Source organism: Pogonomyrmex barbatus, unplaced genomic scaffold, assembly GCF_055798465.1.
Source record: "Pogonomyrmex barbatus isolate J1 unplaced genomic scaffold, ASM5579846v1 scaffold3, whole genome shotgun sequence".
In the NCBI taxonomy this organism is placed as follows: domain Eukaryota; kingdom Metazoa; phylum Arthropoda; class Insecta; order Hymenoptera; family Formicidae; genus Pogonomyrmex; species Pogonomyrmex barbatus.
In genome coordinates this window covers 1529387-1544983 of record NW_028297127.1, presented here as the reverse complement: position 1 = coordinate 1544983, position 15597 = coordinate 1529387, and positions in this window count along the sequence as shown.

The following is a 15597-nucleotide window of genomic DNA, read 5'->3' as shown; positions in this document are numbered from 1 at the left end:
CTTCAAGTCCCGTCACATTTACCATTCTGAAAGACCAACGTCTCCTCTCGCGGACAGACATTATGTCGAGAGATATTTTTCTCCCTATGCATTTTAATCACCGCGAGGTTATTGTGACAATATCGCTCAGATTTATTACCAATATTATTTTAAATTTCGTTATAGATATTTTTATACTGAAATATTCAACTGTGCTCCAAAAATATTTTCATTATTATATTGTGTTACTTTCTTTCGCTTCAAGTGAAAGTTTTGTTAAAATTGCGTCTTGCAACTTATTACAATGCGTGTTCGTTGTTAAGTAAAATTACAATCAATTAGAAAAGCATACATTTCCCTTCATCAGAAAAAAGAGATATTTGTTAATTAGAATAATATTATTAATTATTTTAAATACTGAGTAATATGGAATTAGCAAGATAGCACAATAAATTATTAATGTAAATACGGAATTTTGGGATTTCCAAGTCACATTTGTTCTAATACAATCGCTCTAGTAAAACGTAAAGAGGAGTGAATAGAGAAAATCATGGACCGTTATAGCGGGATGAAAGAAAAATTAGTTGGCGCAAATTCCTCGCGGTCTCTCCCCCTCTCCGAAACCGGTACTCGTACACAGCTCTGCTCTTAATCCAGGAACGATTAATATTCTGAGAATATGTGAAACCGCCTGCTCGCATAATTTCCAAGCGAATCACCATGAGAAACCGGCCGCGGGCGCTTCTTTTTCCAATTATCGCTGTCGTTTTCCGCTAGGCTCGACGAAATCAATTAGGAAAAAAAAAGGACACGCTCGAAGAGTTTCCGCTATACTTCGAACAATTGAATCGGAGATTCAAGATGGAAATGTTGCAACGTCGTTAATTGAACGCCATCGTTAGATAGCCAACCGGACTCAAGTGGACTCAATAAACATCGCCGTGTCACTCGTTTTCATTATAATCCGCCAACGATATTATTGCTCGTGACAACTGGAAAAGCGCAATGATACTTCTGCCAGCTGATTATCTTGGCGCGCGGTCCCGCCAGATCGTCGATAAATGATCTTTCTTAGTCGTTTCTTTAAAAAAAAATCCGTAGCCGTAGTGTGTTGCAAGGACTCGGCCGGACTTCAAACTCCGGTTGCCTCTGATCCAGGCTCCAGGTCATATTTACGGCGTATGCGCGATACGATGGTTTCCCGGCGAAATTATCGGAGTAACGCATCTGACTTTACCAGGACGGAGAGCCAGCCTAATACTCGGTATTAGGTATATTAGGTTCTTGACCGTTCTCCGGACTCGCCCGAGGTAGCCCCGGGGCTGGCGAAACCAGAGCTCTCTCGACCTCGCACTCGCTCGCTCCCCCTCCGTCCCCCTCTCCCTCCCCTGCAGGAAGTCCCTCTCTCTCTCTCTTCGTCCTCAGCAGCCCGAGAGAGTGTACCCGTTCGCACAGCGGCGTGTCGCCCGCGCACCTCGTCCTCGAGTTTGCACGTCTGAATCGCTAGGAATGCACGCGTGCTCCGCGAACTTCCTCCCCCGTTCGACGCAGATTCGCAGACGATCGTCTTCCTTCCTCGTTCGCAAACTGACAGGCAAATCGATACCAGTTAAGGAACTCATACCTCACGCTCGTATTTAATAGAGGATGGTACAGAGGATGGTGGTTTATGTGTGTGTGTGTGTGTGTGTGTGTTGACAATAAAACAATCTTCCTTAATTTATCGTAAAAAGGGGAGGTTTTCTATCGCTTTTCTATCTACATTCATGGTTTTGTGTTGATAAAGCAAAATGGTCCTCTTTAATTTGTCATAAAGAGGGTCTTATATCGTATATTTTGTTTAGAAGTATATGGAATTTTTTTTTTTTTTTTTTTTTTTTTTTAATTTAGACGATAACTGCGTAGAATATAAGCGCCATTCGCGAGTTATAAAATTATTACTTCATCAACCACTTTATCGTGCCTGCTCGCCGCACGCAGCGAAGAAAAAGAGAGAGAAGGGAGGGGAGGGAGAGAGACGGGATTAGGGTCTTGAAAGCGTGGAGAACCAAGAAATACTGGAAACTGGATATCCAGCTTGTCCGGAACGGAGCGATAGCCGTGCACGAGATATCGCACCGAGACGTCCACAGACGCTCCACTTTACACATCTGCTTCTCCCAGGACCGAGAAGAGCGAGAATAAATCGACGGATAAAACTCGCATAAATGCGAGATAACGCGTCCGGAATTGATTGTCGCGTCGACCGATCGATATCCTGCGCTCGGAGGACTTATTTTACGAGCATAAGTGGGACGCATAGTCGCGCATACATGGAGTTTTATCGGGGATTCCGCGTGTTATTCCGATCCGAACTTCCGATTTTCTTGTTAAACCTTAAGTCGCGTTCAAATAGATCCTCGATCTACGTACGTCGATACCGTTACAGCTATCGGCGTGTACCGTGAATAAAAGCGCTTTTACAACTTCTACACGGAAAACGAATTAGTCTTAAATCAAGACAGATATTCTCATATATAAGCAGGAATATTATAATCTTCATATAGAAGATTTTTAGGTTGAGTTGGAGCAAAAATAATACAATCGCATCAATACAAATTAAAACTAAAATTTTTAAGATTTTTAACATTCTTGCTTATATTTGAGAATATTTGTTTTGATTTAAGACTTATCTTTTTTTTTCTATGTAATTGAAAAGAATACAAAAAAATAAATCTTAAATCAACACTATGTATTCTCATAAGCAAAAATATTATAATCTTCATATAAAAGATTTTTAGTCTTGCGTTGAGCAAAATATTTGCATCTAAATTTAATCAAATTAAAATTAAAAAAAATTATAATATTTTTCCTTATATATCAGATATTTGTCTTGATTTAAGACTCATTTTTTGTGTGTAGTTGAAAATTACACAAAAAAATTAGTCTTAAATCAAAACTACATATTTTCATGTATGAGCAAGAATAATCTTCATATGAAAGATTTTTAGTCTTACGTTGAGCAAAAGTAATACTTGCACTAACACTCAAATTCACTCAAATCAAGACTAAAAAAATTATAATTCTTTTATAATGAGAATATATCTATCTTGATTTAAGATTAATTTCTTTTCTGTATGTAAATATAGAATCATTTTTTTCTCTTCGTAGAAACGACACGTTTGATTCAGACATGTATAACTATTTAGGCGAAGTATAGAGCATAGCTTCAGTCGGACATGTCGTGCATGAGAAAATATGAACTTGATGAAATATTACTTGATAAAAATTTGCAAAATTATACAAACATGCTCATACAAGTGAGCATACCTTGTTTTATTTGTGTCGAATTCCGATTGATGAATTCCTATAGCTCAGTTACGAAAGAATGTCAAGGGCCGGTATCGCGTATCCTATTGCTCCCGATATTTAGCAGCCGTAGCGATCGTGGCGATCCTAATGGCGATCGTGGCCGATACCGGCGAATATTTCAGGTCGTGCCCAGTCACGATAGCCTCGAAATTCGCGGTAGCCGTCATAAATCTACGGATCTAAACGCTCCCACAATCCAGCCGATCTAACAAGTTGCGCGAATAGCGTCGGCTTTAAGGCCCATTAACGATGAGAAAAATCCGAGAGATCGATACCCGCAGCCCGTGCTGAAACGTGACAATGGCGCGAGAGTTGAGAGTTGAGACCGGTCCAGCGTTGCGTTGTTAACGCGTTAATAACACCACGTGCGATTAATGGCGTTGAATGGGGTCGCGATTCCGCCGCATAACATATGCGAACTGCCGTGTAAGATTGCCGATTAAATTTTCCTCTCTTTCTAGAAAGAATTTGAAGTTCTAGAAGAACTCTAAATGCTTCTAGAAGAAGAGAGTTCCAGAAAGTTTCCAGTTTTTTTTCTCTTTCTAGAGAGAGAGAGAGAGAGAGAGAGAGAGAGAGAGAGAGAGAGAGAGAGAGATATTAAATTTTCCTCTCTTTCTCTCTCTTTCTAAAAAGCGGTTTAGAAATATAGATCGATGGAGATGAAAAGCATTAGAATTACCGAGCTAAATGATGGTCGGTCTCGTAATCTCTCTTCACTGCTTTTTGCGTACAAAGGATATTGATGATCGATAATCAGGATTGTCGATTATTATAATTTCCGTCACGATGTGAATTCGCGATATTGCTCGTTGCGCGCTCCAGTTTCGATCCAACCGGTGTATACCGTTCGCGGATCTCGAGCCTAAGTAGACAAACAAGCTTGATCACCGTGAGGAGAAACGTAAATTCTGTTTCTACGAGATTTCTAGATTATCGGAATATACCGATGCTAAAATCAGGTTCTGCGCTCTGGATTATTGCCGCAAAAGTGTAAAGCTGTCGGTTGCTGTGACCAGAGCTATTAATCTAGATTGCCGTTCTTGACTTCGGCTAGTACGATTTGCGATAGCAGCAAGTCGTAGCAAAAAGTCAACATCTAAAAAGTAAAAAACTTGCTCGAGATGCATTACGAAATTTGATAGTGTTTGAGAAAAATTATTAGTTAGATCATAAAAACACCTTGTACAGTGATAAAAAACGTTTTAAAAAATTTACAGCTTTAAATTATATTATTAATTAAATTATATTTTAAATTAGATTAATTACATTATTTAAAAAAAAAACACACACACACACACACACACACACACACACACACATATTAACGCAAGTCGCAACATAGACATCATTTCACAGCTTTTGTTTAAATTTAAAAACAGAGGAGAGATCGATAGAGAAACATTTACGCTCTTTCGCAACCTTCGGGGGGAATGATATAAATATTCTTTCGGCTTTACGGTGAAATTCATGGTAATTACAGTTAGCGATTAATTCCTTTCGTATCGGTAGTTTACAAGCATCGGCCGTGTGGTTTAATGAAGAAGCGCGACGGGGCCGGCGTGGACGTATGCGAGCTAGGAGGTATGCGTTTTATGCACAAAAGCCTGCGAGCGTCGAGGGGGTCGGGGAGGAGGAGGGGGGAGGGGGACCCGGCGGGGCGGACCGGCGGTGGTGCGGCGGAGGGGCGGTTCGTTATGCCGGCTCCGCGAGGACAATTAATTATCTCCTGATTCCTTCTAAGAAACCAGTCCAAGTACGCCCGAGCGGGCACACCGACGAGGCCGGACCACGGCCGGCCAGATGCACACGCATGCACCCACACGGCCGCCCGCGTGGACGGTGTTTTATAGACACATATGATGGAACACTCTCAGGCCGATCGTGTTTCAAACCGCAGAGAGACTTAACTGAGAAACGACACACGCTCTCCCCGCTACATCTGCGCCCGTTGCCCGAGACTCTCGTGTCCGTCCGAGAGCCCGCAGAGTCTCTCCCAGAGAGAGAGAGAGAGAGAGAGAGAAACCCCTCGCGTTTTTTCTCCGGATTTTATTGTATTTATCGGCGTAAAGTAACCCCTCTGGGCTTTGTGTGAAACGTGCGATATCGCGCGTAGTAGAGAGATTGGAAGTCGGCTTCGCGTAATTATTTCGACGAAGCGACCGTTCGACCGGTCGCAACAGCGCAAATAATTCTTCCGGCGCCGGAAGTGATCGGCGAATTATATTAGTTTCGCGCAATCGCGCACGATTAAATTATCACGTTCCTCCGAGGAGGAGAGCTCTCCGTGGCATTTACAAAAGCATTTCGCGCGCCATTACGCGAATTACGCGATGTGGTCGAAGCAACAGGTTGCTGTAGAGAGTAACCGAACGACGCTCGAAATGCGATGGATTCACACTTGGATTTCGTTTAGTGTCAAAATGTTTTGCCGTAGACTCGCGTAATCGCGCGGACCCGGCGTTAACGATCCGACTCGACGAACTTCAGCGTTTCGTCGCGGCGCGGTTGCGGGTCATTAACTCGTCTAATCGCGCCGCGGCCCCGCGGCGGAAAGGATAAAGACATTCATCATCATTAGAATGGGATAATTATCGCGAGCTCTGGATGCCGTGTATATGCCCACTTCTGGCTTGTCCGTTCATTAGGCACTCGGGAGGAAGCTAACGGCTTGACGGCGCTGCCGGCTCGGGACTCCATCGGGTGCCCATCACGGGTTCACACGTGGACACGTGTACGCGTACGTGCCGTACGATCTGCCGATCGGCGTTTCTCGCGTTTCGACCCAACGTGGAATCGTGGAATCGAGAGGTCGGTCCTCCTCTCTCTCGCCTCGCGCCCCCCTCCCCCCTTCCTCACCCCCTTCACGCTCTCCTCGTTTCCTCCCTCTCCCGACGGGGGCTTTTTTTCTTTATTATTCCGCGTGGTGTCGCGTACGAGGCGCGTGACACGTCCACGGCATCCGGCCGCGTACGTGACGTCATACCCGTGTTATATTGTACCGGTAGACCACCGCTGCCCATATGGCTCGATATCGGCGTGGTCGACGTTGAGAAGCGAATGGTCGGCTCGATCGTCGGAATTTAACCCTGGTAATCTCGGAGGTCAATGGGCGATAAGTGTTCACAAGTTGTGGATTAAAAGAAACGCTATATCCACGCTTTACTCTCCGTATCAATCACTACTGATATTTTTAGCTACTTTTAAATTACAAACGTGCAAATATAAAATACGCACAAAATATACGATATACGTTTATACGTTTATACGTTAAGAGAAATACGAATATATAATAATTTTCTTTCCTGGAAATTTCCCTCCATTTGTCGGTGCTCTATCTATTTTTCGCAAGAGGTTACATAGAGTTGTCGCGCATGCTCCCTCGCAGTTCCAACCCCTCGATCACGTTACAGAGGGTGGAATTCCGCGAATAGGAAAAGCGAGCTTGGAACTTGCGCGTTGGCTTTTCGCGACCGCCCCCTTGAACCGGGAAAATTGGGAGTCACTCCACCACTGAGGAGAGGTTGGATCGAGGAAAGGGTGGCCGAGAGAGTGGGTGACGGGGGTTGCAAATCGCCGCGAGGTGGGCGTAACCGGCGATTCCTTTTTCTGCGAGGCGGCGAACTCCGCGGCGGAACTTCCGCCGGCTGTTTTGCGACAGGAAATTAGAATAATTCGATGATACGTAACTGTTGCGGCCAGAGCCAGAGGGGCGGCCTCCTTCATTTGAATATCTGTATAATCGGAACGTCGTTGGGGCGGAACCAGAAAACGGCGGAGCCTGCCGTCGACACCTTCGCAACCCTCGTTTCTCTAAGGGATGCGTAAAAAGCTTCCTTGCGACTTCTTTTGGCCCTCCGTCCTCCCCGTCCTCCACTCGGGAAACGATAACGGCCTTTACTCCGTTACGAAGAAGCCTTTATCCTTTATTCCAGCTGTCATCGAAAATAAAGGCATGTCAGTTCGAACTAGCGATTTATGAAGATTAATAACCGAGCTCGCGAGTACGAGAGCTAGAGGGAAATCAACCATTCGTTTTCAATTCTGAAAGTTATGAAATTAATAGGCATTAATGTTAAGGTAAGAATTAACTGTACGAGGCTTTCTTACAAAGCGACAAGATGAAGAATCGTTCCTGATTTCAATCTAAAACGGAATTCTTCACCGCGCACCGCCGTTTCTTTCCGCCAGAGAAGAACGAGATGGAAGTTCCCTTCTCGAATTCAGCGTTATGCGCGTCTCGCCTTGCGCACAGGCACGAGTCCGGCTGGCGAGCAAGGAATTCATCAGCTAAAGGTTGGCAAACGCGCACCACCATAAAACCAAGTGATTTACGTCCGACACTTTATGGGCTACGGCCAGACGCCCCGACTTTGCGAATTTTTCGTCCGATTTTCGGCCGATGTTCGGCCCGCGCGCGAGAGTCGCGCCCATTTATCCTTTGTGCTTCTCATGGAATCGATATATATTATTTTATTTACCTTATTGACCGATCGGAAAATTAACGCAACGATCGCTTTTTGCGACACGTTTGACACGTTAAATAAAAATTTATAAAAAAAATTCTGTTTTATACTTAGAAATTTTATTTCATAGCGGGACACTTTTAAACGTCATTGGTATTTTAATATTGCTGTTAAAAGGCGTTACGACTTGGACAGAGAATTTTATATCTACGCATCCGCTTTCCCTTGCATTTTAAGGTATTCTCCCATTCCTTCAAATCAAAGTATCCAGCAGTGCCAATTATTAACCAATTAAATCAACGTCCGCTGTTTTAGATTAATTAAATTTACGTTGATCTCAAGAGAGCACGCCAGTTTCGTTGAATCATAAGGCTTCCAGAATATCGATAAATTGCACCTCTCTTCTTTGCTCTCTTTCTCCATTTCTCTCTGTCTACCACTTTCGTATAATGGCGTGTATGTGTGTATGTGTGTTTATATATGTATACATATCACACTCGATGTAAAGTCGGGTAACCGGAGAACTCGAGGAGACGAGCGTGGTCGTCGATCGAAGTCTCGTTCTCCTTCCTGCTGCGCTCCGCTGCGTATCTTTATTCGCGTCATATAAAAAAAAAGCGAACGGCGAATTCTCGTGAACGACGCAATCGCGTTAAAAACCGTACTCCGCTGAGAGTACTTAAAAAAAAAAAAAAATTTAACCGTCTCGCACATCTCGATTCTCGCGGAAACGAGAGAGGTCGTCATTTTCGCACGCTATCGACATATTATAAATCTTTAAAAAAAAAAAAAAAAATTATTTTCCCTCTTCCCTCCATCCACGTCTTTCCACCATTATTATCTTTGCCCGTCCGCTTGCAAAATGAAACTTTCACACGCGCGAAACTCCTCGCTTCTTTTCTTCTTGCGGCCATTAATTGACCGGTTTGAGCATTTTTTGTCCCATAGACTTTTTTTCGGAACGGAGCCCTCAATGAGCCGAGAGGATGAACGGGCGAATCTGTCAAAATATTGTCGACAGTTCTGCCCATTGTCGGATGATTTTCCACAGGTTGCAGCATCCACGGGGACAGGGGGGGGGAGGAGAGGGTCTCGCAAGAGGGGGTCCTGTCTGGGTCAACGTTTCGGTCGCGTCGGCTCGGCATAGGACGGATCTGGAGGCAGGCCGATAGGTCAAGCGTTAACCGCTCAATTTCACAGGCGGACCCACAAGGAATTTCCTCGATTCTTCTCGAGACAGGTGCCATTGTGCGCCCGTTTTTCCTCGGGCTTCCTCACGTCGGGCCCCTCTTCACAGAGCGAGCCTATAACGTGGCAAAAAAAATCGAACGTTTCAATTTCGATCGAGTCGTCCTTCGATCTTTTTCATTCACGTTGATTAAAAAAAAATTAACGAAAAAATTTTCCCCGGTTAAAATGATTTGTCGACAAGCTTCCCTCTTTAGCAAATACGATCTCGGTAATAATTCAAATCGCAAAATCAGACCTTTGAAAAACTTCCTAAGTATCTATTATCGAGTATAGAAACGACTTGTAAAAAAATTCAATTTTTTTTTTTTTTTTTTTTCCGAAATGACAAACAAAAGCTTCGTATCGAGAGAGAAAAAATGAAATGCGCGAGTTAGAATACTTTGATGTTCGCTCGATTCATCCTCGAGCTCCGCTCGCATCTCCGGTTACCAATACATAACGAGCGGCGTATAAATGTGTAAAGGAAATTACGAGGGATTAAAATGATAAGAGTGCATAGAGGCAGTACCGACCAATAAAAGGTCATTGACGTCTCACTGGCGAATATAGCATATGCAATCGTTACGTCCCACAGCCACACGTCTTCCTCGTCAATAACACGCGCGACATAAGCTTGTATATATTTAACTGATACATAAACTCGCCACTAACCACATGTACATGTAGGTAGAGAGATTAAATTCGTTAGTAAGTGGCTTCGTTGACGTTATTTTTAACTGTTGGAATATACTTGAACTTATCTTTTTTTTTGCGGGATCGCGAGACCTTTTAAATGAATCTGTTTTTACGAGAACGCTCGTGAAAATATCTTTCAGATTTTTTTAACCCGCAATGTCAAGTGGATTCGATGGAAACGGAAATATACAAGTACCTTAGAGATACTCCAGCTAACAAATATGATCGAGAATAAACTGCGCAGCTCTAGAAACTAGATTCACTTTTCGTTCGACTTCTAAAGAAATATTTAATAACGATTATCTGAATTCCAAATCTTAATGTTCTAAAATTAAATGCTTTTCAGAGGATGTGCTCATTAATCGATTTCAATTCTTTGTTTGATTTTTAAAAAAAAAAAGTTTGAATTTCAAATCTTAATATTCTGAAAATTCCAAATTGCTTATTTCGTAATTGAAGATAAATTTCATAAAAATATCTTGTAAATTTCGCTTCGTAATTTATCCCGCTCTTTCGCAGGTCATTTAAAAATTAGATCTCTTATGCAGTTAGGCGTTGGAAATTAGATGCCTTTCGCAGGATATACTCGTTAAAATCCAACACTGCACTTTCTCAGGCATGCCGCATATGTCACGTGTATCGCCCTCTCTCTTCTCTCTCTCTCCCTCTCATACGAACGGTCGCCCTATTGTTTCGTTAGACTTCTCAATTAAATGCCCTATGCATTCGTGTTGATTCCCCTCTTCTCCCGCCCGAGCGCTCCTGCTTCTTCCTTTTTCCTCTCTCCGTCTCTCTCTTACCCTCTGTTCCTCCTTCTCTCGGCGCGAATCGTGAATGGACTGCCGCCCGATTCCGGGAATTTAAAAACGGGAAGGAATTTCCGAAGACAGACGGAGGGAAAGGGGAAAGAGGAAGAGAGGAGACGAAAAGAAGATATGCGCGCGCGATTAAGAATGAGAGGGAGAGAGAGAGAAACGGAGATGGTGGCACGCACGTAAGTGACGTAGGTAGAAAGACACGTGGTGGGTGTGAGCTACTGGTATTTTATTGTTCGCCCGGCGTGATTTGTGGTGGTGTTGTATTGTCGTTTGAACGGCTGTTCTGCTCGTTGCGATGGGAGGAGGGGGAAAGGGGGGGGGAGGTTTAAGCTTATAGACCACTTTTGAATAAACGTTTACGGTGCGATTCCGTAACTGAGTCCCAGCCGAAGGAGATAACGAGTGAGATTACATTTACACCGTAAATGTAAATCACGCGCGGTCGTTGAATAGTTTTATTCCGCGTTGGCCAATTTCCAAGCCCGCCTCCGGACGTTTTATCGTCCGTCCGGCCGGCCGGCCGGCCGGCCGACGCCGGATGCTCGTGGTACACGCGCGTTTTGCACCGCGATTAACATTAACACCTGCGAGCCACATCCAGTGTCGCAGATTGTAATCGGTAATACCTCTCGCAAAATGCCTCTTGCCCTGCCGAGCGAAGCGGCCTGGATAACGCGGCGTCCTTAACAAGAACAGCCGGATAGACGCGACTTGACTCGAGGAGACCAGTTTCCCATCCCGGTAAAGTTTTGTCGCGATACGTACGTATATTGTATATCGACGAGAGGAGGGGGGGGAGGTAATCGCGAAATTCGAGGCGCACTCGCGCCTCGAGAGCGAGAGAATAATTTCTAGAGGCGCGCGCATAAATAGAGGAGCCCCGCGAGATAAATTACGTTCCGCGATAGAGCGGGCAAACTGGCGGACGGATAATCGGGATTTTTGAAATTAATTGCCTCGTAACGTCCGTTTCCCGAAAGGCACATAAAATCCCCGTCGAGCGGGCCTCGAATATAAATTACGCGTTCCTTGAAACTCGCGAACTTTGCCTCGTCCCTTCGGTTGCACGCTTCCTACATTATCGCGCTCCGAAGAAGACGCGAGCCAATTTTCACGAGTTTACAGCAAAATATCGAATGGTCGACAACATTGGTCGACATTATTTAACGACGAATTAAAGGAGTAAAAACACGGATGCTTATAATGATCGTTCACGATCCTGTTTCATAAACAGCGCGAGCGTGTCCCTCGCCAATAACGATATGACGAGTCATACTGATGGTTATGTAGCTCGTTGAGAGGGAAAATGTGTACGGGATAACCTTCTTGCTTCGTCGTTACCCTCCCACATGATTTACAGAGACGAATTTATAGTCTTATTCGCGAGGTAAAATCGTTACGGTCGGCCCTTAAGTCCTGTGTGCTCCAATACTTTTTTTTTCCTTCTCCATATTTCGATAGTGAAACTTTTTTTTGTTTACGTCACTGCTTTGAAATATCGTGTATTTATTAAATTGAACTTACAGCTTTTTAACTTACATCATATTTAGTTCGATCATAATTGATTTAAATGAAATTTCATGTTCAGTGCAATTGTGAATTGTTAAAATATTGTGGTGGTGAAAGGATAGAAGTGGCCACACTACTTGATTTTTAAAAAACTTAATAAATGAATAATTAAATTTGAAATCAACTATCTTTCGCTCCCTTCTAAGAAATTTTTATTGCGAAAAATATATAATCCCATTCAAGCCATATGAGGCATATGGTGATATTTATCACACAGTAACCAAATAAGTTGAGAAACAACACGATTTCCTTTTCAGCCAACATAAAGAGTACAATATGATATGCCGAAATAAATTTTAAATAAGAGAACAGAGAGAAATGATTATCAGACTCCTAAAATCGAGCTACCCCCGCCGAGTAGGTAACTCTCTTTGTTCTGTGTATATCATATCGTATAAGTCCGATATTTGTTATTTTTTTTCAATTAGTACGTATCTATAACGCCAGATCACGTGGCGTATTCTTCGCCTCATCTCCGGGCAAGAGTTAATCATCCGAGCGCGAACCATCCGCATTTTCCGCGCGCATTTTCCGCGGATACGTATGTACATATATATATATATATGTGCTCGTCGAGGCGACGCGCGTTCGCGGAAATAACTAAAGGGGGAGATGAAGTGCACACGCGCGGCTTTACGGTTAATCGTAAAATAACCGCTCGTTTTCCCGCGACATAAACTTTATCGGCCGTGATACCGCGCGCGAGATCGAGTCTCGCGCGCGCAACGACAACCGTCGACCGTCGTCGTAATCGCGCGTCGCCCGAAGAACTTCTCCTCTCTCGCGCGCACTTCCGCGCGAGGTTTCCACTTTCTCGGTCGCGGGACGCGACCGGCCGATTACGCCGATAAGGCCCGGATTCGCGAGGCCGCGCAGCCGTGGGAATCGATTTGACGACTCGTTACGTACGAGACGGAGGTCGACGCGCATACCTGAGCGCATGCCCGCGAACACGCCCGTGTGCGTGTGCATTTTTTACACACGTGTAAATCATCACACGCTCGAGTATCGCGCGACTCCTCTGGCTCTGGTATCGATTGTTCCGACCGAGAGCCAGGTCGAGAGGGATATCCCGTTTCCACGGGACACATAACACTCCGCATTCCCGCGGACCTCCGTTTACTTCTTCGTATCGTTCCTCGGTATTTCGCGCGCGAGCCACTTATACGTCTGTGGTGGATGACGTACGGATAGTGGAGGACGTACGTGCGATCTAATAGTCGCACGATATATCGACTCGATTGATGCATGCTGTGGACAGAGGTAAAAAAAAGGGGGGGGGGGTGTCCTTATTGCAGGCGAGACAGTTCAAATTGAATCCTCGAGTTTTCGTCGATGCTCGTTTCGCTCGCACGCCTGCGATTGAGATGAGACGAGATTAAATCCAGATATCTCGCTTGGATAATTATTATTCTATCATTCTTAACGGTTCGTGGATCACTTTTAATTACTGCTCGCTCATGACAGTGAATCGCGCGGAGTTTCTTTCGATTATGTCTAGCTTACGGGGCAATTATTTCATCGGCGGAGACTTCCTGGTCAAAGTCAGGCAGGCGGACATTGACGGCGGGACCGCCGTTTGTTAATTAGAATCTCTCGCATTCGGGATAAAGCAGCGTCACGTTTGTTGGTTTATTCCAGATAGAAGACGAAAAAAAAGAGACTCGTAAAGAAACGGTACGTCGACCAGAATCGAGGATTCTTGCCCGCAGCCACGATGACCGTTAGAAGGCCTTCTAGATCGCGAATTTGGATCTCCTTTTTTTCTAGTCATTATCCGTAACGATCGTCATTAAGGCGTTCCACGAGCGGATTATTACGCAGGAAACATCCAAGAAATGCGCAATTATCAGTTTGATTTTCTAACGCCTTGTACAAGAGAGTGTGGCGTCTCGGTGTATGGAAATCGTGACGACCTTCTATCACGGAGCTTTTCGGAGCTCGCCGTCGAGCCGTAATGAATCTCATTGATTCAATAAACGAGCGTATTATCGCGGAGTACGGGTGGTTCTAATGGTGGTTTTAACCCCGCACCGGCGTGATTTGTTATTTTGGCTGTGTGGTCTTATTTTCGTTAGATCCAAAATAGACGCACTTGGGAGCTTCGCTTACGAGAGAGACGTCTCGTTCCCGGAGGTGGTAAATAATGTGAAAATAAATCCCGATTAGCAGGACGGGAAAAAAATGCCTTCTGCAATTCGGAACGAATAACAGATAAGAAAAATATCGCGCGCGGTGTCTTCCCGTTGTCAATCCCGAAGCGCGCCGAGCGAACGCGCACGGCCACGTGTGTAGCGCCGGCGAGCAAAACATTAGCAGCGGCGAGTGTGTCGACGAGGTGGCGAGGAGGCGGGGGAAGAGGGAGGGGGGGAGGCGAACCGAGAGACGAGGTACGGCGTGAGGTGAGGCGGATGTAGTGCTGAAAGACAGCGGAGTCGTTACTTAATTCCATGCGTTCGCTTAAATAGAACGACTTAGACTTAAGGTAGTCTGCAAAAATGAGGGAACATGCCGTTGTAGGAGAGTCGGCGACGTTGTTCGCACACGCGTACACGCGTTTCTCTCTCTCTCTCTCTCTCTCTCTCTCTCTCGAGAGAGAGAGAGAGAGAGAGAGAGAGAGAGAGAGAGAGAGAGAGAGAGAAGGGGGGAGGCGGGGGAGGGGAGCGTGAAGGTGCGCTCGCTCGTGCTCGTTCGCGCGCGCGCGCGCGCGCACGCACGCACGCACGCACGGATCCCGCGACGTCGGGGGTGCCTACTGGTTTTGATATACGAGCACACTAATACACGCATCGAACGGCGTTACACGCATGAGTCATATCGAAAACCAGTCTCTCCGCCGAGACACACACACACACACACACACACGCGCGCGCGCGCGCACACACCGATGCGAAACGGACGGCGCGCGCGCGCGGAACGGAGCGGGAACGGCGAGAGGAGCCTTTGAATATTTCAGGCGTGCTCGCGTGTGTGTGTGTGTGCTGTTACGAGAGCGTGTGAGTGATTCTACTAGTGTGCTTCTCGATCCGGGGACACGCACGTGAGATTAAAACCCGCGGGCCATGAATGCATATACGCGCGCGCGCGCACGAGCGCAATTATTAAAACGAATCGAATTTGTCACCCGGTTTCGCGAAATTGATTTCCGGTGACGGTCGATGATCGCGCGGGAAGGCGTGTCTGATCTCGCGATCGCGCAATTCGTAAGAGCATATCTACTTTCCGTAATCCGGAACTAAGGTCGTAGGAAAGGAGGAGGAGAGCCTAAGATGGCCGTGACATTTCGAAAATGCGCCCGTTGCTCCCGTACTTTAATCTGTGTAGCAAGACCGCGAGAGGAAAGATAATAGCTCGATCATGCCGCATCGAAATCACTTTTCGCATGATATCATATTTTAATTTGAGCACTGATACCGTTTTGCGAGAGGATATTTCTCTATGTTACAACATCGAGCTAATATCCAACGTCGCGGAGAAAGTTATTTGCTTCT